The 27,666-nt window shown below is 42.9% G+C and overlaps 2 long non-coding RNA genes across 3 annotated transcripts in view; one reads left to right on the forward strand and one right to left on the reverse strand.

The window, feature by feature from the left end:
- LOC127389239 (uncharacterized) overlaps nt 1-18,614 on the forward strand; it is a 63,784-nt gene extending 45,170 nt beyond the window's left edge. The window contains exon 6 of the long non-coding RNA XR_007890592.1: nt 16,616-18,614. This is a non-coding gene — a long non-coding RNA (uncharacterized LOC127389239). The remainder of the gene's footprint in view (nt 1-16,615) is intronic.
- Nucleotides 1-27,666, reverse strand: part of LOC127389241 (uncharacterized) — a 155,172-nt gene that overhangs the window by 14,214 nt on the left and 113,292 nt on the right. For both annotated transcript variants that reach the window (XR_007890595.1, XR_007890596.1), the window contains exon 2: nt 11,306-11,510. This is a non-coding gene — a long non-coding RNA (uncharacterized LOC127389241). The remainder of the gene's footprint in view (nt 1-11,305; nt 11,511-27,666) is intronic.

Consider the following 27,666-nt stretch of genomic DNA (forward strand, 5'->3'; position numbering starts at 1 on the left):
AGAAATGAAGTCACATGAAAACATGGCTCCGTGAGTGAAAAACTGGTATTCAAGATCCGTAAGTATCACTGCAGGCCAGGAGTATGAACCCTAAGGGTCAGCGCCTTGTTGTAACAGCAGTACCAATGTACTGGAAGAGTTTTTAGTTCAAAGAGCAATAAACCTTTTGCCAGTCAACCCTAAAATATACCTAACCACTGATTCCTCACCCCTGCATATTGATGATTAACTTGCTGTGTTTCTTATCCTCATCAAATTCCTGTTTTGGTTGTTTTCTGTATTGTTTAGTAAACTCAGATGTGCTAAACAATGCTACAGGACTTTTCCTCTCCAATCTCAGTATCATTTTGTATTACAATGCTTCAGCGCCACTTACTACTGTGACAAGAAATAATGCATTGACTGCAATGCATATTGCTTGTGTTCTTCTTCATTGCAACAATGAGTCATTATTCAGAGTATGTTTATGTAATATCATAAATACCAATCTCTGGTATTTATGCAGCGTAGTATTTACTTGGGCAAGTTGCCACATGCACTAAAGAAGTAAACAAAGAGCCATTCTTTGGAGGGTTAAAAAAGTCTTAAAATGAATCCAGTTTTCCTTCATAAGGCACTCCTTGTTATTTTACCTAAAGTGGCTCTTTAAGATATACAGTATGATAAAACACACAATTCCTGGGAGACGTAATTATGGTTCCTAAGAGACTGGTGAATAAACAATCAGGAATAGAGTGTTTGTTTTCCCTGCGTTTTTCTTAACTATTAATGGAAGGCATTAAAAAAAATTGAGAGGAATGTGTTGGGTTGCTAACTGGTAAGAAAAGTTGAGGACTGCACTTCACTGAACACACAGGGTTTCTGCCTAAAAGCAGTACTATTTTATTGGATTGCAAATAATCCTGTTTTGCAAATGCATTTGCAGCGAGTGTAAATACCACCACAGTGGACTCTTTGTTATATTTACCGTACTGTGCACATCAATGGCACAACGTGTGTTCTAAAGCAAAGAGCTTGCCTTGTCTCACATTACCTTTAAGCATTAACACAAACAACTTCCTTCAAATCAAGGTGACAAAATCTTCTGCATTGTACAAAATGTTCTGTCTGACACAAATTCCTAAAGAATGGCAGAGGGCCCCATCCGATACAGCACTGAGCCATTACAAATACTTTTCTAGCAAATCAGGGACACTGCAGTCAACTCTATGCACGTGTAGCCACATAAAACCTAAAGGCGGCCAAAGCTAAACTGAATCAACAGCCAAAGAAAATCTTTTTGCAACTTGTATATAACAGAATGCAATTGATTTGGGGGCAATGTTTAACAATATTGGCCCCCATAAAGTCATTCAGGTGATCCATCACCTAAAACCAGATGCTCCCAAAGCCACTAGTCACCTCCCTACATCAATTTACTCTAAATCAGATTGATGAAAGCAAGCAATTTGTTCAATTTGATGGCATGAATATTTAAGCACATCATGGACTTCATAGGACCTCCACACAGAAGCACAGCTTCACACCACAGGGCCTGGTTGTGCACCAGCACCTGTCACTGCAGGTTTTTAACCTCATGAATATAATGATCAGGTTTTGTTAGCATAGCAGAAACAAACGTAGACCTCACATTCCTGCTGTGGCAAGAGCAATAGATCACACTGCTGTAGTTCATATGCATTTATGATCTACTCATTTCTTAAAAAAAAAAAAAAAAAAAAAAGCAAGACAGCAAAAGTAATTATAGACTCTTTTGTACCAGATCTGAAATAAATGCTGATGCTGTTACAGGTGGAAAAGCACACAGCTCATTAATTATTGCCTAAGTGATGAGGGATATTTTGTCTCTTTCTATCCTGCACATACAGATTTGCAAAAATAGCTATAAGAAAAATATATGCACAGGATGAATCTGGTCAAGCTAGTACTTGTTACCATCTTAAGGAATTATTAGAGAAGTGAATAAACATGCTTGTTGTGGTAATTAACCCAATGTAAATCACAAATCCTGCCTTTATAGGGTTTTGTTTGTGCTGCTGTCATAAGAGCCATTCAATGTTTCCAAACTGGAAGCAGGCCCAAGGTTAAACCTCCGCAAACACAGGGAAAAGATGCACAAAACACGGGACAAGGGGGGCCTGGCAGGGGGACCCCATCAGCAAGCCAGCCTCCTTGTCACTGGTACACTGCCTTGAGAGTCCAGAGACAGGAAAGACAGCAGCAACGAAACCCATCAAAACTTACAGTCTTTGTACAGTCTCAGCTTCATAACTGCATTTCTGTAATCTAAAAAAAAAAAGAATTTACTTCCAACCTCTCCACTCCTGGGCTCTGTTAGTGTGAGGCCTGTTGCCCTTGCCCAAGTGGACAAAGGTTTGGCCAGCCCTGTGCTGCCCTGGTGTGTGTGGCACATGTGTGGAGCGTGCAGGGCACAGGGCATGGCCATCCTAGCCCACCCTGAGGAGCTAACTCTTCGTGCCGTGCTGGGTTAGCTGCTCCTCAGCCTCTGGATGGTCCCTTCCATAGTCTACCAAAATCTGCAGGAATCTTTTCACTGATTTCAATGGGCATTTAATAGATTTAGTGCTCCCAGACCAGATGCAGGAACAGATGTATGGTGGCTGTGCTAGTTCAGCCTCTTATCTTCTCCTTTGGTTTGTAGGGCCCATCATGCCCAGTTTTTTCTAGCAGTTAACACCATTAATAATGAAAATCTATGTCTAATAGAAAACACCTCCTCTCCTGTAACAAAACCCTCAAATTAATTAACAGCAGGGTGATGCCTTCGAAGAAAATCTGAATTGATGCTATAATGCTGACTGACCGGATACTTCAGTAACTTGTTAGACCTCTTGCTGACATCTGTGAAATACAGCATGCAAATGATTAATGTTAAGAAATAGCAACAGAGAACGAGATCCTTTCTAGGTGCACACTTTTGATCACTTTGGTAAGGAGTGGTTCATCAAAGATGCCTTTCCATTCAGGACACTTCTTACTACAGGAAGTTTAACCAGTGAATAATCTGTGGCCATCCAGTTAGGAGCATGCTAGAGAACCAAAAGTACAAGCTCTTCATAGGTCAGTACTGCTTGTGAGACAACTACACTTTTCCTCTCGTGCTATGAACCCATCTTGTCTTCTGGCTACACTGAAGAGAAAATGATCACCCAACAAAGACAGCACAACACAGCAAAATTGAAAACACATTTAGCAATTTACATACCTTGCATGCCATAGAACACCCCCAAATCCTGGTGGAAATGTGCATAATGTGCCAGACATCTTGAACCCAGGAACTCCCCTCCCCATAATCCCTTGGGACCAAAAAGTTTCTGATTGTACTCCAGCTTCCCCATAAAAGCTTTATTGTTACTGCAGCCCAGCCTTTACCAGGAGTCATGGCATTGGGCCACAGCCTCCAGGGACACTCTCAAGCTGCACAAAACAAGTTTTTCCAAACAGTTTAAGTATTTCCCAGCCCAGACTCTCACATTCTAGTTGTTTGTGCAGGGACAGTAACCCACCAAGCCCTGCCTAAAATACTGGTTGTTTAAACTCCACAGAGACATTTTTTACTAACATTCCTTACTGCTCTAACCTCTTGACCATTTAAAACTACTATTAACAGTCAGATTCCATAGACCTAATGTCAAGGAGTCATCCCTGCTGCAAAAAAGCAGCCATCAGACAATAGATCCATAATTGCTGCTTCCTCTGGACCACTACTTCAGCTAGCAATTTCTTAGTCTAACTGGACTTTGAAGCAGTCCAAGAGATGCATGCAGCATCAACTAAACAGCTCTTCATTGTGATAATATTTTGTAATGGAAACAGGACAATTTGCTCAAGGGGATCTGACTTGGTTCAGTGGCACTGGAGGGGCTGTATCTCTTGGTGGGGCCTGGGTCACCCTACAGGCAGCATTACCAGGGTGCCAGCTCCCTTGCCTTGGGCCTGAAGCACCCCAGCTGCATGAACAGATTTTCGTGGTCAAATTTTGGAGGGCATGTGTCCAAGCTCCCGTGCAGAGATGTTGCCATCTTTTCTAATCAGACAGCACAGTGGGAAGAGGCCATTGCAATTACTGTACTTAAATGTCTAGCCTGGGACTTAAGCGGGAGATATCTTGGTGTTTGTGTCAAGGGCACAGGGTTTTGACAGCAGCAGCTAGAGGCTGGGGATGAGGAAAGTCACAAGGACACTGCAGCTGTGCTTGCTTGTAAGAGGACACCACATTCAAATCTCCATGACAGTGGTTCAGGCTCCCATATCTCCACCATAAAAACCAGGAATCACCTCTCCAGAAGGTTTCTGCCAGCTTCTTCTGTGTTCTATATGAACACAAATCCATCCCAACCTCCCTGCTCACAGCAAAGGACGGGCAGCCAGCCTCATGGGAGCCACTGAGCTGCATCTTTCTTCTCTGCAGGACAGCAGCTCCCCAGCCCCACTTAAACCAGAGCTGATGCTTCAGTATCCCATACCTTCCACTCTGTTCTAGTCCTAATCAAACTAATAATGGCAGTCATTTGCTAAATTAGTACTAATTAATGAAACATTAATTTTAAAAGGGCTGACAAATTCATGGCTTTTGTTCATAATAGACTTCTCTCTCAGCACTGCAGAGGCACTGGCATCTCTGCCCTGTGCTGAGAAGGTTGGAGCCATTGAAAGTCACAAGCACAGGTCAGAGGGACACTCCAGCCACACTGCCTTGACTTACCCAAGCAACTCATGGGGAAAAAATATCACTGATTTGAGTCACTACTTAGAGCTATGGAGTATTTGGTGTTTTTTAATACGGGCCCCTTCAGAAGGTGCCTTTAGATGGCTTGTTCTGCAAAGAAGATAAAACAAACAGAATCTGAGTCAGAGAGGAATTTCAGGAGTTCTCAGCACCAGCCCTGGCCTCTGCCAGGAGTCCAGGCAAGCCCTTAATGAGCCACAGCAGGATGGTGAGTGCCAAGTAGGCATAGCCCTTTTACAGGTGTCTAAATTTACATTGCTATTTGAGGAAATAAAAGGCTTTAAAATGTGCTCATTAATCCATCCAGGGGTGCTTGTGTTTAAATTATCTTACTTCATTCAAACTTTATCTCCCTGGAACTTGAGGGGATTTGGGCAGGGATGTAGACACTGTGACCAGTCAGCTGCCCTCCCTGCACACTGCCAAGCTTTTCACTTTGTGGCAGTGTCCTCTCCAACCAGGTAGCTGCAGAAAGCAAGCATAGCAACACAGCGTCATCTAATATCTTGGTAAGGCCCTTTGGCTCAGTTTGGTCTCATTTGCTAACATACACACACATAATTATAAGGCTTGTCTTTAGGCATATCTCAAGAGTTCCTCGTAAGCGTAATGGGAGAGGATAATTCACCCATAGCACATCAGGGAAGACCAGCCCTAAAATGTCCAGGGCCAGGCACAGAGCCCTTTGGGAAGATGGGAAGAACCCCAAAAGCCTTTGAAAATCTGGTGCAGATCAAAACTGATGTCTGGCAAGATACTGCTTTTGTACCTTACCCTCTTTGTGGTCTCAGTGGTGACTCCTGACAAAGCAGGAGTAGAGACAGAGGCAAGCTCTCTCTGAGGCTGTCCAGTGCCACTCCAGCTTTCACTGTGGCCCCTCTTCCTTGCCTTCCCTCAGCTAGGGACACCCTGGCAAGCTTGAAGTTGCCAACCTGAAAATGACAGGCTCAGCCTGCCATGCTGGAGAGGGCTCCTGTGTGACTGTCCCCAGTCTGCCACTGGGGTGCACAACATAAAGGAGGAGATTTGGCTGTTTACAGAAGGCTTCTTGCTATCATAGCTACATTGCTTAGAGGTGCACTGCCTTTCCCTTTCTTGACCATTGAGGCTATGGCTGCAAAAACTTACATAGAGATCAAGCCATGTGTGGGAGTTGATCCTTCGCCTTGTGCATGCCTAATGGCAACATCTTGTGTTGTCTAATAAGCTCTATCTTGCATCCCTCATTGTACAGACTGAGCCTTGCAAAAGCTTACTGGATCTTGTTTAAGCCCTTGGCCAGGTAATGTGCAGCCCTGCAGAGAGGACAGCTTCTCCCAGCTGTGCCTTTGGCAGGGACTGAGATTTTGCCTTCCTTTGAGATGTTTGCTGAAGTTCTGCACTGAAACACTACTAAAACCATCCTTGTTCCAGACTCAGCAACACTCACTGCTTTTGAACACCAACCAGAGAGGTTTGAAATGGCATCAAATGAACAATGAACAGCTGATAAAATTGGCTGATGGAAAAATAAGTTAATGGCATTTTTTTTTGCCTGGAAGCCTCTCTCACATTCATGCAAATATTCTATCAGGATTCCACTGAGTCCCTCCCCAAATGGATCTGCACTTGGCAGAGCAGTTCTCTGGGGCTGTGCCATGCAATTATGTACTAGCAGGCTCCAAAGGTAAGAGAGGTCCTGTGCAAGGCCCCAAGGGCTCTGCACCCTGGGGGCTTTGTGTTGAACTGTAATGGTTTCTCTTTGCAATACAGTAAATTCCTGGCCTTGAAGTGGGGTTGTTGTGTGGGGGCACAACATGATGGTAACAGCTCTGCAGTGGTTATAGTCTTTGGGGAAATGGGAGGGTGGCAGTGTTACCAGGAAGGTTGGTGCCTCTTTCCTGACACTTTTATGGAGTTTCTGACAATTGTTTAAGACATTTAATTTATAAATTTCTCAAGAGAGCTTTTTACTTTCCAGAGGACTGAAACATTTGAGCTCCTTACACTGAATTATTTGCTCCAGCTGAAGATGAAACCATACAGCTGCCTGGACCATAATATTTCCAAGAGATGATGGACATGGCTGTCAAGTGTGGGCCCTATTGAGGCCTATCTTCATCCAACAAAAGATCACTGCCACAGCTCGGAGCTGGGAGGTGCCCTTCCACTGAAGGGCACTGAGAGCAATTACAATTGCTCTCGCTAAAGCTACATTTGGCCTTTTATCTGACCTCCTTTGATCCTTTCCACAACCTCTGGCAGGTCTTCAGTGCATTCAGTTCTTTATATTAAAGCAATCAATCCCACATGCAACCAATTAGGTTTAGACATAGTTTGGAGACCATAATATTGTACAGACGTTCTACCAAGTTTTCAACAAGAGAGAGTGGCTCATACATGTCATTTTCTAGTGGGGAGCATGCTGACTGCAGTTCAGAAATATCCCAAGGAGAAAAACATCTTCCAGAATTGCACTCCAAGACCAAATGTCCCACTTGCAGACAACATATTGTCTGTGTGTACATACAATAGGGACCCAAATGCTGGCTGCACCTCCTTATTGGGTACAGCATACAGGGCAAGAATCTCACTAGACCTGTGTGACCAGCTTTGTCATCCAATAACCTCATCACCTGCCACTGTCATTACCTGTGACACACACCAAATATGTTTCGCTTATCAGAAGCAAAGAGGCAGCAGCACCTGTGAAGTCTTTTAGCTCTATCAATTTTGTCCAGACCCCTATGGAGGTGTGGGAGGGCAGCCAGTACAGGTGGATATTTGCCTTCACTGCCTGCACTGAGTACAGTGCAATTGTCATGGCTTCTCTCTCCCTTGCTGCTGTACTGATGCAATGCAGTCTGGCCTATGTCTATTGTATTACGTAAAGCTCCACTTGGGTATCCTGCAGTTAGAGATACATCCTCCATCTGTTCATGGTGTCCTAGTTCATACTTGGATGTCGATGAAAATGAAACTCCCTTCAGTTCAGATAACCCTGGAACAGCTCAAGTCTTCCAAAATGCAGCAGAGACAGTGAAAGCACATCACCACTGTCTTAAGCTCTGGGATACAGTCTATAGACATTGCTATTTGTTAAACTGTCCTAGAGTCTGTTCACGATGGACTTTGCCCTATTGGTGGTGGAGAAGGAGCACATTTCCTTGTGTGGGTCATTTTCTTTCAGTGGAAGGAGCCAGTATTGATGCTGATTGCTGGTTTGTTTGCTCGCTCCCCTGAAAGGGAGAGGATTTCTTGTGTCAGGCTTGGTGGTAGCAAGAGCAGCTCCCACCTTGAGAGGTCTCTTCAGAAAAACTGCTGTTTTCATCCTGCTCACACCTGGCCAAGGAGAAGGTGACATCTGTGTGGATCTTCAAGGTCTTGCCATAGCATCAACATGAAATAAGAAGCCCAGCAGCATTATAGACCATGGTTCCGGCGTTAGACTATTTGTAGAGTTTTTGCATTACAGCAACAGGTCTGGATAACGTGGCAATAGGAGCTCTAACGAACTTCAGATGGAAAATTATTTAATCCATTATTTAATGGATTAGTTTTCCTTCAAAAATGTCATTCTGCTACAATCAAAATGCTTTGTGAAACTACTATTTTTTACTGACTTTCTCAAAGGAAAAAAATGCCAGCAATTTTTCTAATAAGACATTTTGATATTTTTTTTTTTATAATATATGCATTTTTTACAGTTATAATGATCTAAATAAGCCAAAACTATTTATTTTTGTGGAATTTTCCTTTGTGGAGAATTTCAACATTTTGAGGTTTTGTTCTGAATTGGAATGAAAACAAATTTCAAAATCTCAAAATTGTCTGTGAAACACAATTTCCATTCTCTGGCCAGCTCAAGTTTCAGGCTAGAACATGTATAATAGCTCCCCTACAGGGAATCCCTTTAGGAAAAATGTCTGTGAGTGAATTTACTGATGCAAACATATAGTTTTAAAGATGTGTCTATTTGTCCAAGCAGACATCTCACCGCTGAAAGCTCCTCCAAGTCACAAGAAGCCTCCACAAGTTCCTGAAAGACTTACTACTGATAGGCATTGCTAACTTTGTATGGTTTATGGTTGTCATTTCCTGGTACTGATATTAGTCATGCAGTTACGTTTGTCACTTATTTGCCATAGACCACAGAATTGAGACCATAAATATTTTCTTGTCCAACTTGAGTTGGACTGCTTTTAATACTTTAAACTAGAAATTATAAACTCTATATATCTGAAGGGTGGGTGTCAAGAAGGAGGGGCCAATCTCTTTTCAGTTGTGCCCTGTGATAGGACAAGGGGTAATGGCTGCAAACTAGAATACAGGAAGTTCCACCTTAACATGAGGAAAAACTTCTTTACCATGAGTGTTACAGAGCACTGGAACAGGCTGCCCAGAGAGGTTGTTGAGTCTCCTCCTCTGGAGACTTTTAAGGCCTGTCTGGATGCATTTCTGTATGACCTGCCCTAGATTCTGTGGTGGTCTTGCTCTGGCAGGGGAGTTGGACTCAATTATCTCCAGAAGTCCCTTCCAACCCTTAACATGGTATAATTCAGTGATATTACATTTTCAAGGCAGGTGCCATCTGTTCAGATTAAAATACTCAACAGAATAGAATTTAAATTATTCTATAATATTTAGATGGATTTAAATATTTTCAGCCTTAGCAAGTAAGTCTGTCTCAAAAAAAAAAAATTAAAAAAAAATCACAAATTATAAACAACACGACTCACATTTTCATGTGTAAAGAACAAAAACCTAACATAAGACAAACTAATTACTAGGGATGCTGATGGAGAGCTACTGTAAGTGCTGTTTTCAAGTGAGTTACTTTGGATTTACAGTCACATAAATGAGCTCATAGGCAAATCTTTACTGCAGCTTTATATATCACACAGGTATGAAAAAGCCTAATATTGAAATCAATTAACATAAATAGATTGTAAGTTACTCATGCATTCTATTAAAAAAAAAACAACAAAACAACAAACAAACCAAAACACCTGCATGCCATGGCTTTTTTAGCTGCCTTTTTCTAGCTCTGTTTTCCTGAAGGCGAGTTGGTGTGTATTCTGCTGAGGTACTGTCTGCTCCTCCAGAAAGCAAAGGCTTTGTGTCAAGGTGAAAGCTGAACTAAACACACACTCTGCAGTCAAAGTTTGTTTATAACTCCTGACTCTGCTGGGTCAGTTATGCGGCAGTTTCACTAAACAAACAAGTAAAAAGCAGGTCAATGTCCAAATATTGGAAGTGCGGCTTATTTAAACTGCTTCAATAGTTGCTGGAGGAGTAAATCTGTAAGTGGTACAAACTGCCTCTGTAATAAATAAAAGTGCATGAAACACAGTGGAGCAAACCCATGCCCAGGTATGACTCTGAGCTCTCCTTGTCTTTCACTAAGACGCCTTTGACCAACTATCTCAGCGTAACAGGAAGTTATTGAACGTGCATTTGGCACTTGATGCGTTTGTTGCAGAATCAGCAACATAAATGTTTAAATACACTCTCTTGGGTTGCTATATTGTAAGGTGTGTGTTAAATCACCACTACAGGAATCACTCTCTGATGAACTTGAGAGGGAAAAACAAACCAAAATTGCATGGTAAATCTATCAAGGAATGACACAGAGGAGCACAGACAGTTGAATCACTATCATATGTGCCCTCAGTTCAGTAAGGTATTTTCTGGAATCATTATCCTATTGAGTTAGCTGTTTACCTTCAATATACAAAACCACTTCCCTTACTATACTGCACATGTATCTCATACCCCTTAATGTAATTCTCTTTAGAAACCCTGTGAGGTACAGAACTGCCATTATCCCCACTTTATATAGGCAGCTGAGGCCTAAAGTTAGGAAGCTGCCAAAATATAGGCAGCAAAACATCAGCCCTGTTTCCAGCTCTGCCTTCCCCTTTGCATTTTCTTTTTGAAAGACTGAATGCTTGCCTGGGTCTGGAGAAAAACATTTCCATCCACTGATCTTTCAATATGTGCACCCCTTCCTGAACATCCAAATATAAAAAAGAGCAATCACTCATCTGATGTGTGACAACATGTATCTATCAGTTCATAAATTTGTTACCAGCCCATATGATGTAACCACAGCCTTTTGACTTCATATTCCATCTTTCCTTCTATGCTAGAAGGCACATAAAAAAACCACAACTATCTGATCAGATACCTAATTTTAATGTTAAAGCAATCCCTACATAAATTTACTCCCTCCTAGCCTTGTATACTCCAAGAAACATGTTAGCCTGCTTCCTGCTCGGAGACTGACTTTGCAAAGGCACTGCCACAGCACCCTGTCACACCACCATCAGTTAGCTGCATCAATGCCACAGCTCGGCTCAGCAGCAACTCTTCCCCTCTTGGAAGGGCAGCTGTCACTACTAAAAGTGGAGAGAAAAGCGTATAGCAGGGAAAGACTCATTGATAGTTCTCCTGTGCTTGATAGTAATTCACCTGTTTGGTATCAGCAAATAAAAAAACTGGAGTCTTGGTCACTTTCCTCAATGTGAAATTTCATTGCAACCATTCTAGAATAATTCATTCATTTTTACTCACATATTAAGGCTCTTCTCTTCCCAGCATGCCTCTGTTCCTGTGTTTGGAAAAGTTCCCTGTAGATGCTGTGGTTTTTCTGTTAGTCTTTTTGAAGGGGACTGTCAGACGCACTCTGTGTTTGTCTTGCTCCGCTCTGCCCATAGCATGGTCTGCCTTTGACAATAGCAAATGTAAACCAGGGTGGTCTGCCTTTGAACGCTCCAAACTGCAACAAAACAAAGATTTGCAAAATTAAAGCAACCTTACTCATGCAGATTTAGTGTAAGGGAAATGGGCAGAAAATTGGCCCCAGGAAGATCACAGTACAGGAACCCCTAGATTCCTAGACAAAACCTGTCTAAATGAGTTTGTCATCAACACTTGAAACAAGCAGTTGGCCCTCCCATCAGCTCTTACACAGACTGATTGCTGCTCGAAGAGAGCTCCATGTGGCTGGCACAGAGAGCTCCTTCGTGGCTTCTGCTGGCACTCAGGCATCTGAAGGTGTGGAAATATATTAACTATGCACCACAAGATGGAAACCACTGCTTCTTTTGAGTCTACCTGGAATGCTTTTTTTTTTTTTTTTTTCTTTCTTTCTCTACTCAGCATGTAAACATGTGAGCAAACAGGGAGAATGGTTTAAAAAGCAGCAAGCATGATTAAAATGCTTAGAGGAAAATAAGATATTATTCAGCTGAGCAGAAGTTAGAGGGAGGCAACTATCCAACTTGGAGGGACAAGGGATTTGTTCAGGGAGTCTCAGAAATATTTGTCTGGAAGCCATGGGAGAAAATGAAGAAAAATATGCTTTATAATAAATACCAAGATGATCCTGTATCACTAAGATCTAGCAGGCTGGGAAATAATTCCTTCAGGGAAGTTCTGGACTTTAACAGAAATTTTATAATAGCTAAAGAGTAAGTACATGCATAGAGTAATTAAAATAGTATTAGATTCCCATGCAGAATACATAAATGAAATACCAATAGCACTTTTAGAGTAGCAAGTATTATACAGGACTAAAAACCTAGTGAGACAAAACTAAACTGCTGTCCCATCATCAAGTCAGTCATGGCCTCTGATCTGCAACCATGTCAGCAGGAAATAATGGGAGAAAAGAAACAGGTCAGTACAAAACCAATAAGGAAGTAGAAGAAACATACAATCTGTGACACAAAATCAATATGTTGATTACTTTTTTTTTGTCCAGCTCTTTTTACAATATGGAAATAGCTGGTTTGCAGTGCCACAGTACAAGAAAAGCCTGTTGCATCCTTTCTTGCACCTTTCTAAGCTGATGATCACAATTACAAATCCTACTTAAGAAATTACAATTCTGTTTCAGTAGTAGTAGCATCAGCAGCAGTAATGGTTGTGTTACAGTATCCTTGAGAGTCATGAGCTGTATGCCCTGGCCTGATGCACAGTGCACTCTGCAAGCACACAGTAACAGATGGAAGTGTTTAAAACCTTGATCTTACTTGTTTATAAATTATTTTATTTAAAATTTGCTCTGTTCCAGCAAAGATTTATTTGTGTGCTTTTCTTTACCACTGTGAGGAACGTGACCACTCACAATGCGGAAAGCAAAGCATAGGCAGGACGAGAATCAGAAACAAGCAAGAAAGAGTGGGGAGATGGAGAATATTAACATCCCTGAACACTTTATTTGTCTTTGACTCTTTGTAATATGAAGCTTTATTTACTGCCAAGTCCCTCCACACTCAGAAAACATGGGTGAAGACCTGGAGCATGCTTAGATTGCCTTAAAACTTAAGAGATTTAAAAACGGCAACATAGTTTGGCTTCTTGGTTTTTAGCATCTGGTTTCTGAGCCTTACAGTGCACTTGGATCACATTTTCAGGCTCTTCCCTGCAACTACAAGAATTAGAAATTTATTGTTTAAAAAAATGAAAAGTGAGAGAGTCATGTGATTGTGTGCTTCCAGGAGCTGAGACTTGGAGACAAAGCCCACCCCAAACTCACAATAAAATCATGAGAATTGAAAACACCAGACTTAAGAAGCTCATCCAAGCTTTCTGCTGTGCATATGGAATACCAGGGTGTTGTCAGGACTAGTTAGCTAGTGTCATAAAGCACTCAAAAGAACAACGTTAGCTATTATTTAGGAGGAAACCAAAGTGTAAAGTGTTTTACATATAAATCTGCCCTTTAAAAGAGCAACATTAAAAACGCAAGACTGAGCTCTGGATTACTGAAGGGGTAATAAAGAGGTTTTAAACACATTCATAACTCATTCTGCATGAAAATGACTCAGCAGTGCCTTGACCAAGCTGGAAACAGGACCTCTGGAAGTTATTAGGAGTGGACTGTCTCCCATCATGCCTTCCCCCACTAATCTACTGGGGATGGTAGATGTGCAGAGCAGTGCAGCAAAAGGAGCTAACCCCAGAGCAGAGCAGGGAGAGGGTTGCTCTGCACCACTGCAGTCAGTCTGGCTTTGACTCAGGAGTAGAGTGAAGGATGGTGGCAGTGGCTCTGCTGGCACTGGCAGTACATGCCTTGCAAAGAGGTAGACTGTGCTGTGCAGTACATGGTGGAGCCATCGTTGCGGCTATATCACAGCAATTTCAGGAAGTTCAGACATCTGGACTGAACACACCCACTGGTAGTCAGAACCCATTTGGTACACTACTGGAGCACCTCTGATCATTTGGTTTCAGGCAGAACAATCCAGTTTGTACAACTGAGACGACACTGCAATGTGAGCAGAATCAAGTGAGTGGGGACAACAGATTTCCTGCTTAACTTACTCCTGAGCTGAACCAACCCACTGTCACAAGCTCACCCACAGCTCTGTGCAGTGGATGTAAGGAACATCAACTCTGAGGGCAGAACCAATCCTTCTGCAAAAGATATTTTGGTCCAAGAGTTTTTCAACTTTGTCCATTTGTGGGTCCATAAAAATATCAACAGTGAGGGTGAGGACTTGGTGATAGCAAATGCAAGCCTGCTGACAAAAGGTTTGCTTTTCCTTTGCGCCTTTTTTTTTTGCAGACTCTTCAGAAGTCACCCCCTACCCCAGACATCCCCAGCTAAGAATCACTGGCTTTGGTCTTTTGGACCAGATCTGTGAGCAGCAGAGCAAGCAGAGTTTGGTGGCAGTAGAATTATTCACACATCTTGAAACATTCATTTCCTGGCTCTAACTGCTTTAGAGCTGGACCTGCCTGACATGCTACATAACTGCTTGGAACCCACCGCTTCGTTCCTCCTTCAGCTGCAATGTGAAGCGAGTGCTGCTACTCTGTTAGGAGAGAACTTAAAACAAACAAGCCACCACCAACTGCAGTTCATGTATATGGTTATGATTTTAAATTGCAAACAGGAGGCTACTTGGCTTTGCATGGTAAGCATTGTCTGGCAGCGGATGAGGCCCTCTGATCTCCCTGAGCCTTGGATTGCTGCTGTGAGATTGTGTCACAACTAGTCATTAATTATTTCATCAAAAGCTTATTTTTCTCATTTCCTCATCATTATTTCCACCTAGTTTATCATAAATTGAATCCAGTTATTGGCAAGGCTTGTTTGTCCCCTAAGTGGGGTCTGGGCTTTGCAGAAAAAAACTCTGACCTTAGAAAAAATGTACTGTTGATATATGTAGTTCACATGCATTTGTATGCACACACAGAGTGAGAAATTACAGTATATGTGTATAAACATTGTGCTGACCCTCTGGACCTCCTTGCCCTCCCATCTAGGAGCAGATTCTACTTCCTCTTACCTGTTAATAAACAGAAATATTCTCATTCTCACCACAGGAATAAATAAGAAAGGAAAAGGAGGTAAGTGCAACTATCAGGAGATTCTAACAGTACCTTCATCTCCTCCTTGGGAGATATGCATTTTTAAAAAGCATCACAGTATTCTTGGAAAAACTGAGACCTTTCCTGGTAATACTAGCTCTGGTAGACAAAACAAGATAGGACTACTCATGGGCAATAAGTACAGCCTCAAGAGTTGAGACTACTAAACCAAAGAAGGTGGGGGAGGAGAGAGGCAGACAAAAGGTCCAGAGAGGAGGCTCAAACATCTCCCTTATGAGGAGAAGCTGAGGGAGCTGGGTCTCTAGCTTGAAGAAGAGGAGACTGAGCGGTGACCTCATTAATGTTTACAAATATGTAAAAGGCGAGTGTCAGAAGGATGGAGCCAGGCTCTTCTCAGCAATGTCCAATGATAGGATAAGGGGCAAGGGGTGAAAGATGGAGCATAGGAGGTTCCATGTAAACATGAGGAAAACCTGTTTCACTGTGAGAGTAACAGAACACTGGAACTGGCTGCCCAGGGAAGTTGTGAGTCTCCTTCTCTGGAGACATTCAATACCTGCCTGGACACCTTCCTGTGTAAACTACTCTAGGGGATCCTGCTCTGGCAGGGGGCTTGGACTAGATAATCTTTCAAGATCCCTTCCAACCCCTAACAACATTCTGTGATTCTGTGAAAGCTCTTCTGTCACCAGCCATCACGATGCTAGCCAAGAGAGAGGAATGATGGGATACATCATCCTCTCCATCTCCTCAGGGAACACAAGCAGCCTCACAAACACATTGTGGGTGACAGCCTGAAGTGTGGAGGCTACCAGACCACACTGGGCTGGAGGTGCAAAGAATGCCGCAGGAGAGGCTCCCAAGGCAGCCCCAGCAACCCAACAGCCCGGCCGCTACACCAAAACAGATACTAACACTGTTAGAAAGCTGCTGCTGCCACCCTTCCATAGCCTGGAGCTGGAGCAGCCTGGCTGTAGGAGACAGGAACACTAGCAGCAATTTGCTGCACCTATGAAAGAATCATCTTGGTGACGAGCGCAGTGTGGGAAACACAAAGTCTTCTCAGAATATGTTCATCATGTCGTACGCAAAGCAATGAAGATGTCAGCAAGCTCCCTTCTCTGCCTGACTCAGCAATGGCACTGTGATAAGCACGGTTTGTCCTGCAGCCTGTGCTAAAGAACACCAGACTCACCACAAGGACTCCAACTCTTTCACAACACAACAGCACAAGAACATAAGAGCAGCCACACTGGGCCAGGCCAAAGGTCCATCTAGCTCCTGTCTCCAACAGTGGGCAAAAGCAAAATGCCTGGGGAAAAGTATGAGTACAGGGTAAGCATATACAGTTTTTCCCCTGAGAGCTCTCCCAGACGTCAACCATCTCCAGATTAGAAATAACTGGAGCCAAGTATGTTTCTATGTACTTAGAGCTCTGTAAACTGCCCTGGGTTGCACCCTTCAACAGTCCTTGTGCTTCTAGTCCTTTTACTCTCTCAAGACTTATTTTTTCTGATCTCTTATTTATTTTCCCTCCAGATATTCTTCACCCTCTTCATGCCGGATGTATGCCCCTTCATATAATTCATCTGAATTTTCCACTCTTGGTCTTACATGATCCTCCTCCTTCAAACTTCAGTACAACTGATTAAGAAGATGCCTAAAGCTCAAACTCACCTACTCGGACTGTCCATCACTTGAAAGTAGACTCTTTCATGCTACCAACTCTCAAAACTTTTTGGTCTGAGGATGCACACATTGTCCCATGTTTCCTCACCTTCGCTGTTTTTTTCTGATCCTTCATTTTTGCAGTTCTCTGTCCAGGGTTGGTGCCCTCTTCTGAGGTTTACCTGTGCTCCCCTCACAATCTCTGTGGATTATCAGAATTTCCCCCAATGTTTTGGCTTAATTTGTAGCAGAACTATTGCTGAGAAGTGACAGATGGATTTTCTGGTACTGTCACCTAACCAAGGCTAGGCCAGAGAGTGAAGACCCCACTTTCAGAGGACACTACATGTAGAAGCTCAGTCTTAGTAATTCAGAACCTACAGTGAGGAGACAAGTCCGCAAAATCTGCACCATGTGGCTCATTCCCAGAAGCAGCAAGTCATTTTCAGTGCTGTGACAGTCAGGACAGCAGTCCAGGCAAGAGATTGTGGCTGTGTCTTTTGGGAAAGCAGTGTCCGCAGTGTCCATACTTCCCCAGTGATTAATCACCTTTCCAAGAAAGCTGTTTCCATGAGTGCAGAGGGTTCAAAGAACAGCTCTTGCACCCATGGTGATGAGTCAAGCCTCTGCTCTCTATGCTTTCTGTTGAATTTACATCAATGTTGAACGCAGAGCCCATTGCTACTCTGCCTTGTGACAAAACTACTGGAGCTTCCTTACTAGGGCTACAAGTTTCATAATGACACTTTTCTTTTTCTGCAGTAGATAACTGCTCTGGTCAATCAAAGGAAAGCTATTACTTCTCTCATTTCTGGTGGAAAGTCATCTGGTCAGGAAAGGTCATCTGATTTTTCTCACTCTCTCCTCACCAGTAATCAGTGTGAAAGATTGAGCCTCATGGGCTCTAGGCAGATTTTTTCCCCTTCCACATGCTCCACAGATACTTGTTATAAAGAGTTAATTTTTTGTCTGGTCTCTAATTCTGAAGGTTAAAGTCCATTGCTCTTAGAAATGGTAGACTCTGGGCAGGGTTCTTGTGAGCACTTCCATATTTCCCTGTGCTGCTACTAAGGTGGAAAGACGATGTCTGCAAATCTGCAGGGAGCACGTTTTAATGCTAATCAGTTTCTGGCTTTTCACAGGCAGAAAGTGTGTATCATTTCAAGTGGTGATCTTGTGAGCTCCTGAGTGGTGCCCTGCCAGAGGATTTAGAAAAGCAAACAGTGTGGCAAGCTTTGTCTTGCTGCACACAGAAAGAAAAGAGAGCATGCAGAAAACTGTGTAGCTTAACCCTTGGATGGCCATCACAAGAACTTGGCACAGGAGCCATCAAAGCACTTCTGGAGCATCAACTCTCTGCTGAGCCAGCTATTGCCTGTCTGTGCAAATGGCACTAGGAGAACTCATACACATTCTAACCCTGTGACACACCATGACTTCAAAAACCATCCTGAGCAGATGTTTGGTTGCAAACTTGTCCAAAGCTGGAATTAGCTTCTCCTCTAAAAGGAGTACACAAAGCACAGAGAAAAGCTATAAACATACTCTGATTTTGGCTTTGTCAGTTGTCACTCATTTGTGTCTGGTGTGAAGTCTTTGTCCTGCAACTAACAGCAGGCGCATGCATGCATGACATTATCCAAGTAGAAGGAAATTTTGTCGTGCTTCACTGGAATTAGAAATCTTGCCAGGAAAATGAAAGAATATTTTAAAATATGTGGTTGCTACATCCCCATGTCTCTACATAGCAGGAAAATGTTTTAGGAATTCTTACTTAACATCTTTATCAGTGTGTAAGAAGAATAAGATTATTTTTATAGCTAAGCTTTATCTGTGTAAAAATTTCAAATAAAATTTACACTTAAAACCTAGATAATGTGTTTAAAATTATATTCAATATTTTAAATAGTCGTTATATAGAGATTGTGAGTTCTTAGGGTCAGGGATCACTTTCTCTCTCTCTCCAACTTCTAACATAACAAGGTTGTGCTCTGGCTGATAGCCAAGACATCTGTTCCCAAATAAATATTAATGCTACACCTCAGCATGCACCCTCTAATAGTTGTCAGGGCTGTAATTCACAACATGCATCTCACCAAGAGATTTTCCTGCACAGCACTCCAAAACCCTAACAAGCTTTGAGCAGACGACAATACAGTCTGGCAAGCTGGCAGTGACAGCAAAAATGGACATTTTTGCAGCAGAGATTTATACAATGTCTTCTAGAACAGCAATACATTTTGGAAACACTACACATCTGCATAATTGCACTCTACATGATGCCATCTACTCTGGACAGCCCACTGTGCTGAAATATGTGCACTGATCACCTAAGGTACACTGGGCTCCATTTAAAATACATTAGTACTAATCACAGCATCTTCTCACTCTTCCTATGCAAGAATAAACACCAGGAGGGATGCATTGCTCTGCCCTCCCCCCCATGCACAATCAAAGACAGCAGCATTGTGTCCCACTCACAGCAGACCTGAGACTCAGCATGACATAGGTTATCTCCTTATGGAGGTAACATCATTCTACACAGAGCATGGATTTAATTTTCAACAATCTGGCTGGTTTAATGGTAATTAGTCCCTTTAAGAGTTTTATACTGAAACATTCACACCCCTAGACCAGCCTAGCCCAGATGAGCTGTCCTTACAGTGTTAATGCCAGCAGTCTGTCTCAGAAGACCTTTGGTTGCAGACTCTTTTCTCCAGTTGTTCACCCTCTTGCTGTTTCCGTCCAATATGCCTCAGACACTTCTGAGCTCCAGCTTGAAGCTCTCAGCTGCCACCAAAGAACAAATATGACAGCAGTGGCAGAGCCTCTGCCACATTTCAATCCCAAACCTCAACCACAACAGGAGTGTGATGTGCAAGAACCCACATGTGCCCCACACCCACAGCATGCATGCAGTGGGCTGAGCCACAGGCATCTCTGCAGCTTCTCTCAGTGTTGGCATCACTCACTGAACTGAGCTCTGAGTTTCTCACGTTAAAGAGCAACTGAGTCTCTCCTTCCCTCTTGCATGTGCATCTTGTGGACTCTAAGAGCAATGCATGTGATGGTGGGGAGCGTAAGGGAGATATAAATTAGTAAAAGGTTAGAGCTCCTCTAGGAAAGGCACACAGAAACCAGAAATCCAGAAGGACCACACAGTGCCAGTGCTATTTCTGAGATAATTCATTTGAAAGCAAAAGGGGAATAATATATTTAAACTGAGGCAGAATTACACAATTAGGAGGGGCTGGGATTCTACCCAGCTGACAGAGTCAGTTATAGAAGAGAGCTATAGCCATGCATTAAGAGAGGAACTGGACACATTTTTGGAAAAGGAGCAAAGTGAGGCATAAAGCCACTGGCCAAGGTTAAATGAGCTGGAAAAGAAAGTGATTTATGTGTCCTGGGCTGATAAGGGCAGGTCTTGCTTGGCTTTCAGGGTAGACTTTCCCTATTTATTAATGTTCCTACATTGCTTGCGTGTTCAGTTCATATTAATGAGCTAAATGTAACGGCTTTGGAAGTGTGAAGCCATTATTGCTTTGAAACTCTCAATCAATAGGATAAATCCGGACTGCCATCCTTGAAGCCAATAGAGAAAGGCTGGACTTAAACCATTTTGGCAAAAAACAGATTTCAGCCTTTGATAACACAACATCACAGTATCATTTAGCTCAAGCAAAGGTAGCAAATTGGAGCTCTTGAGAATATTGGTCATATCAGAGAAGGACTATTCTTTCTTTGCCTACCGTTACATATTTTTTTGATACAATATTCAGTGGCAACAAAAGTACATATGAGCTGAAATATGAGCTGAGGTTTTACAGCTTCCATTGTTTCAGCATCTCTGAAAAGTTAGTGCTGTGCATATGCACAATCTCAAAGGGAAAATAAGGATGAGGCATCCTGGAGAAGAGACCCGCTCTTCCCTGGCTCACATCTAAATGTGTCCTTTCAAGCACGTGTATCATGTCCACCACCACCTACCATGTGGAAATTTAAATCCTTGAACCAAGGGGAGGGAATAGGCGTATGGAGGGTGTCTTCCCTCTAGACTTGGTAATGAGAATGAAAAATTACATCAGGCTTTCTCAGAAGCTAATCTGTGGCTTTCAGGCCAACATGGGTTGTTGCCAGTGACAATTTGATTTCTGCATCAGCAGGTCACAGAGATCAGGTGAGGGCAGAGGGAGTGTATGTATCAGCCCAATGCGCTCTCTGTCCACTGTCTCCTTCCCCTTTGGTTGGCATTTCTTCCTGAGTTTTGGAGTGTGTGGGAGAAGTAACCCTTTAATAAACAAACCCCACATGTACTCAAAGACAGCTGCTGGTCATTTCTGGCTGGCAGCTATGGTGCTTCCTGGACAGTGAGAGGATTCTGTAAAGACAGCAGACAAAATGACTGTGTAACATACAGGGCATTTACTAAAGGCTAGTCAGATGAGATAGTGGCTGTGATAGCCATGCTAACAACACCACATCAATCTCCTCACTGCTACTGCAGGGCACAGCAGCTCAGGCACTGGCCTCTTGTCTCCTGAATTACTGTTCAAATGCACAGACTCTACAAAAGGTCTAAGGACGGAGGACACAGCGGGAAAGGTCACCCAGCAGTCTGCTGAGGAGGTGGGTACCATTGTGGTGCTCGGCAGTGGAGCAACCAGTCTTGCTTTGGGTGAGTGGTGTGGGCTCACCACACACACCAGCCTGGCTGCAAGTCCACCGTACTGGGTGGGCTGCTGCTCTGCAAAACCATCTGAAATGAATGCAGGAGCTATTTTGTCAGAACATAGCATCAGACAGGAGGCACCTACTGGTGCAAAATGTGGTGTAGCCAGTAAAATCTGCATCCTTGCTCTTGGGAGGCAAAAAAGTGGAGACAGGTGAGAGTTGCACAGGATGAATCTCATATCCTCAGCCTTGGAACCTGACTATTCTGCAAGCACACTGGGGAAGGAGGTCCAGCTACAGCTGACGTTTAGCTCTGGGGCAATCTGATGACATTTTGGTCACCAGACTTACACAGCATAATCTTTCCCAGCCTCTCCCCAAAGCCTGAGAGGGGTTTGACTGATTTGTCCAGATGGAATTTTGGAACAATCCTAGAAGGTATGAGGGTTTCAACAGAAGATGGTTGAGACCAAAGCTGCTCAAATAACCCTAACGCCAAGCTGATAAAGGAACTTTTATGACACAGTCCCCATTTTATAAATGAAGCAAGAGATAAGAGGAGACAACAGATTTGAGAAGATAAACTATCATCCTCCACCAGTCCATGATACTGATCATACCAACCTCCAACTGGCTTTAGTCCAAGGCACTAAGACAGTGCAGGGTTGAGGCCTAAGGTAAAGGGTTGCCAAAACATCATTAACTGAATATAGATCTCCTGGTTGCAGTCACAATTCCCAAATGATAAACACAACTTCCCTCCCAATGAAACACTGAGCAGATAACAGCCTTAAATAAAACTATTACAATGAAACACTTAAGTAGAACAGCTTGCAATCTGGGATTGTCAATGGAGTGAGGAAAAGTGAGAACTTGCAGTGTCTTGAAGGCACACCAATGGGTAATGTTTGAGAAATCTCTGAATCAAAAATTGCTTCCACCTTTCCAGTTTAAGACTAATGATGTAGAATTATAGTTGCATTAGCTGAATCGCATAACTGTAACATAAAAATCTATTCAAGAAGCAGCTTGTAATTAATAGTGCATACTAACAGCAAACTGATTGATTCCTCATCTTCATGATCTTGACACATGTGGATGCTTCAGCTATGCAAGTTGTACGTTGGCTGTACTCCCAGCTGGGAAGGTCTGTAGCACCTGACTGAAGAAATACTGCATTTCCTGGCTTGTTCTTACTTTTCATACCTCTTGGAAGAAGTACCTATGGATAATAATGTACAATTCCTTCTCTATCTTAAAACAAAACCAACCAGAAAGAGAAAGAAAGTGGCTTCAGGCCAGGACTTTCTTCAAAACATCTGCTCTGCAGCTCAGTCAGGCTCTGTGCCCTGTGAAACCAGATTTTAATGAAGAAGGAAAGGAAGAGGAAGCAAAATCACCTGTGGGTTTGCTTCTGAAGAACTGGGTGGTTACGTTAGGCTTGGTTTAGCTTGACTTTGAGCACAGGTGTTAAATAAAGAAAACGTGCTGCCTATAGATTTAGGACAAGGAACGCATAGTCTGATAGGAAGGAGTCTATTGCAAGCAAGACAAATAAGCTCAGGCAGTAAAAAGTTCTCTTTAAGCTGATACATTTTGAATTTATACACTATGCAGCATAAATGTGCTACGGGCTATCATTATTCCCACAGGTACAGCTGAATCAGATTGTGACCAATGTGAATTTGAAGATGTCAAGAATTAGCAAATTTAAGATATTAACTACCAAATATTTCAGAAACTACTCCAAGTTGCACTAAATCTTAGCACTAAATCCTCTTATATAACCTAAAGAACAGATCTTTTTGTTTGTTTTTAAGATGTACTAAGTGTTGTCTGCTTGGCTACCAGCTGTTGCTATCTGCCTGCTGTGGTTGGTAACTGTAAATGTGGGGGGTCATTTTGAAACCAAAAGAGATTAAAGACAAGAAGAGGAAGTCCAACAACTTGAAGATGCTATCATCAATCCACAGCTGGCCAGGAACAGGAAGCAAGCAGAGATGGCATACATAACATACAGCCCTAATGGCAGAAACACAAACAACAAAAAAAAGTGTATAGAAATTGAAGAGATTATTTCTCTATGGGCATTGTTACTGCTTCAGGCTGTTCATCTGTGAATGCGGAGGAAGCACTTAGAGCATGGGCTCTCTCCCAGTGCAGACAAGACATAGTTTGTCTTACAGCACAAATGCTTTTATAGCTGGTTTAGAAAGGCAGCAGGGCAAAGTGCAGAATGAAAAATAATGATCTGCAAGGGAACTGGAGGATCAGACTTCATTCCCATGAATGTCAGAACTTTGCATTGTTCACAGTGGAAGGGTATTCAGGTCCTGAACAGTTTTGTCACCAGAGCTTAATTACAGCTTGCAGGGACACATAACGTTATCATCACCTCAGGAGCCTGCATGCAATGGAAAAGCTGCCATTAGGAGCAAGGCCATTTCAGGCCAAACATGAAAGAGCCAGATGTGGGAAGGCACAGCAATCCCTGAAAACAGGCTGGGAAGGCGAGTGTGCTGGATACACAGAACCACAAGAGCAGCGGTTTCAGCAGAGCTGTTCTGCTCTCTCTCAGTTCTTGGTCTGAGGTGTGGTCTCTGCTCAGGACTCACAGGAGCACTTTCTTTGGTGTGCTGTGTCCACTCAGGACAGTAGATGCATGTACTTTGGCTGTGGCTTCCCCTGCACGTGTACCACAAAACAGTGACAGTCAGTAAGCAACACGCCATGCCCTCCCTGCTGCAGCTGCATGGAGAAAAGGGACCCACAAAGAGTCTACAATATTTTTCTGCTCCTTGTGACCTCTCAAGGCCAATATAAAGGAGAAGAACTCTCAAGCCTTGGAGGAGCATAGGACTTAGGCTAGTGCCAGGCACAGGACAGGGAAGGGAAAGCTTTAACACCCTGACTTGCAGCCAGTGGAGTTCAGCCAGCTTCAAGGATCTGACCCACAGCTCATTAAATACTTCACAGTGCAGTCTGAATCTCTTTTTATGTTTTGCTAATGCTGTGAAGTAAATTGTACCTGTAATACATTTGCATGTGTAGCTTGCATCAGGTTGGATTAAGGTAGAGAAATCTTCTTAAGCACAAAAATGCCCATTGTAAGAGTGCTGTCATTAATGACACTGTACTCATTTAGAGCAGAGTTCAGCCACAGCCTACCTAAGCGTCACTGTAAATCAAAGCAGGCACATTCAGCCTAAGTGCTAATACTCAATATCTGCACCAGTGAGGTAATGATGATAATCCTTTAATTACTGGCACTGGGAGAGTTTGAGGAAAACCTGCCTGGCAAATAAACTCACCTTATAAAAACAAAGTTCACAGACCTGACTGAGAAAAGCTGAAAATATTAAAGTGAATGGTTATATCAGCATTAATAGAATATAATTGAAGGGGAAAACAAGTGACATGAAAAACTAGAATCCACATTTTACAGTTAAGTGTCTTGTCTTTGCTGCTTGCTTCACACTGCCCTTTCTGGCAGAAACACGGGATCCATTTAATGGACTTCATTTTGAGCTCCTGCAGTGCCCTAGCTCTTCTTCATCCCTGGCACTGCACCTCCTAGCAGTGCAAGAACACGGTGAAGCACAGGGAGGATACACCAAAACTCATGCTAGCTGAATCACGGCCCCTTACTGCAACCCCTTGCTCCTATTGGTTTCTGCACAGCAAACTCACAGCAGGAACTGTGCTGTCCCGACTGGCATTAGGTGCTAACAGGAAGCCCAGAAAGACTAGATAAAAACTGAAAGGAAATGAACAGCACCAGATGCTATGAATTTCACCAAGGACTAGCCTGTGCCTGAGCAGCCTGCCCCAAGTGAGGGGCTGTGAGTGGCTCTGCTGCCTCAAAAGCCAAGTGGGGAGAGTGTGGACTGTGAGTCACTGCTTGTTTCCTGTTCTCTCCCCGCTCTGTGATGGAACAACTGGTGCTGGCTGTGCCAGCTACCCTCACTGGGGCACTCAGTGTCTCAGCCCAGCACCCCTGCTCTGGGTTACAAAGAGGAAGGGAGCTGCACTGGGGTACTGCCTTGTCGCAGTACAGGGAGCTGCTCTGTGAGACTCCCATCACCCCTGCTTGGCTTGGGGAAGTCAGGGGTGCCCCAAGCGTCACGTACAGCAAGTGGTGACACTGGCCTGGAAGCACATGAGTCACAGTCCAGGAAAACTCCCAGGAACTGGCCTGGTCAGAGGACAGCACAGGTCTCGGATTCATCCCCAAGATGTGAATCTGCTTGGAAAGATTTAAAAAATGGGGATTCTCCAACAATTTGGTGTCTCAGGACACTGGGGTGTTTGGCTTGCATTAAAGTTTCCCTCTTCGAGTCATAAAACAGATGGCCACAGACTTTAACTCCAAGAGCACTTGAGTCTGTGCTCTCTTCATCAGAGGTCCAAATGTGGCAATGAGGAACATACCATGCTAACTGCATGGAAAATGAGTGCGCAGCTCAGGCTCTGCAAATGGTGTGTTCAGGATTGTTTACTAATAACAAATCACAAATACAGCATGGCACACATTGTACTCAAACTACAAACCACTGCAAAATTACTAATGGAGATATATTAAAGTAAGTCAAGCACAGCACTGAATAAACCCTGCCATACCAAACTTTCCTTGACAGGATGGTGCTCATTCTTCATTTTCACAGTCTTTGGCTTTTTTCAGTTGCATGTCCAACTTTTATCCTGGTTAATATCAAGTCATAAAAACATTTGTAGGCAGTTTTGCCTTTGTTTTAATTACTAGAGGCATAGGCAAGACTGCATTGGGGTCCAAGCGCGTGTTTAATTGATTAGCTGAGAATTACACTCCACTAACTGTGATACATGTGCAATAATACTGGGGTATATGATAAAGCTTTAGGGAAATAGGGGTTTTATGAAGCAAAAACTAAGTATACACCACCACTACCATTGTACATACCATCAATACAGATTTCTCACTTTGAATGAATGACCTGACCAGTTATAGTATCCAGGGAGTTTGTTTCTCAGAGAGGAGGTACTGGGGAGACAGAAACGAGTACAAACCTGCTAGAAACTTCTAATATCAGTTAAACAAAAAACTAAGTCTGGCATCTTTTGTGACTTTATGCTCTGGGAGAATAGTGGCATGCAACATTTTGGTGCAAGTTGCCTCATTCTGCAGTTGTAAAAATGAAAATAAACACTTGAAGACTTGTTCTCATATTTGCTCTTAAAACAGCAAATATCAGGCTGAATTTATCAGCTCTACTGACTTCAGTAAAGATACCTCCAGACTAAATTTGGCTTGCTGACCTTTCCGCCTCTTTAAATTTGGAGTAAAAGTTACTAGTTGTGAAGATGAGAGACTGAGCCAGACAGGGCAGGCACGTGCTGTGCAAGCTTCCCCACAAAAGTTCTGCTGATACAACAAAATCCTGACCTGCAAAACCTCTGCTGGTCTCACAGTCTGCCTTTCTTAAAGAGACACTGTTACTAGTGTGACACTAGATCCAATTGTTCTGTGACAATGAACACATCCCTCCAAGGAATTAGACCAAGCATACTTCATGGGTGATCCAAAGCAGCCTTCAGTTCTGCTGAGGGTCTGAAAGAAAATAAAGCCTAATTGAATCTGCAGGGTAAAATGCCCCCCATCATTCCCACCAGATGCCTAATTTTCAGGCTTCACCAAAGACCTCTGCACATCCAGGCAAACCTATGAACAACTGAGCAAGCCACAACCAGCTAATAGTTTTCTGGAATGCTCCAGTAAGCTGGTAAAGGAGATAAGGTAAAAGTGAAGTATTTTCATGAAGACTCATTAAAAGTGTGCCTATCATGAAGGATGCATGTACCTCGCAAAGCAGAAGGACGCTAATTAAATGGTCGGAATAGATTCTGCCACTTTTTGTGCCCTTGCTGTACTCTTCATTTCTGACTTGCCTTCAAGCATAATGAAGTGATTCTATATAATGGGTGGATAGAAAGTTGCATATATGTGCTTTGCTTAATTGCCCATTCCATACTGTGGTTGATCATGCAATAACAATGAATCCATTATAATTAAATCTGTGAATTATTAATTGATTCCATTTACACATACTGTCATCTTCCATAGGAGCTGCAGGAATCTGCTGTCTTTAATGAAATTGCATTAGAAACCTTGGGGACTGTTTGAGACAGATTTCCCTGTGGTAGGTATTCCTAGAGAAGATTAGGTAATTAATTTTATGCATAAATAAAGGCTTAAATGCACATTGTAATCA

This window comes from Apus apus, chromosome 11, assembly GCF_020740795.1.
Source record: "Apus apus isolate bApuApu2 chromosome 11, bApuApu2.pri.cur, whole genome shotgun sequence".
Taxonomy (NCBI): Eukaryota; Metazoa; Chordata; class Aves; order Apodiformes; family Apodidae; genus Apus; species Apus apus.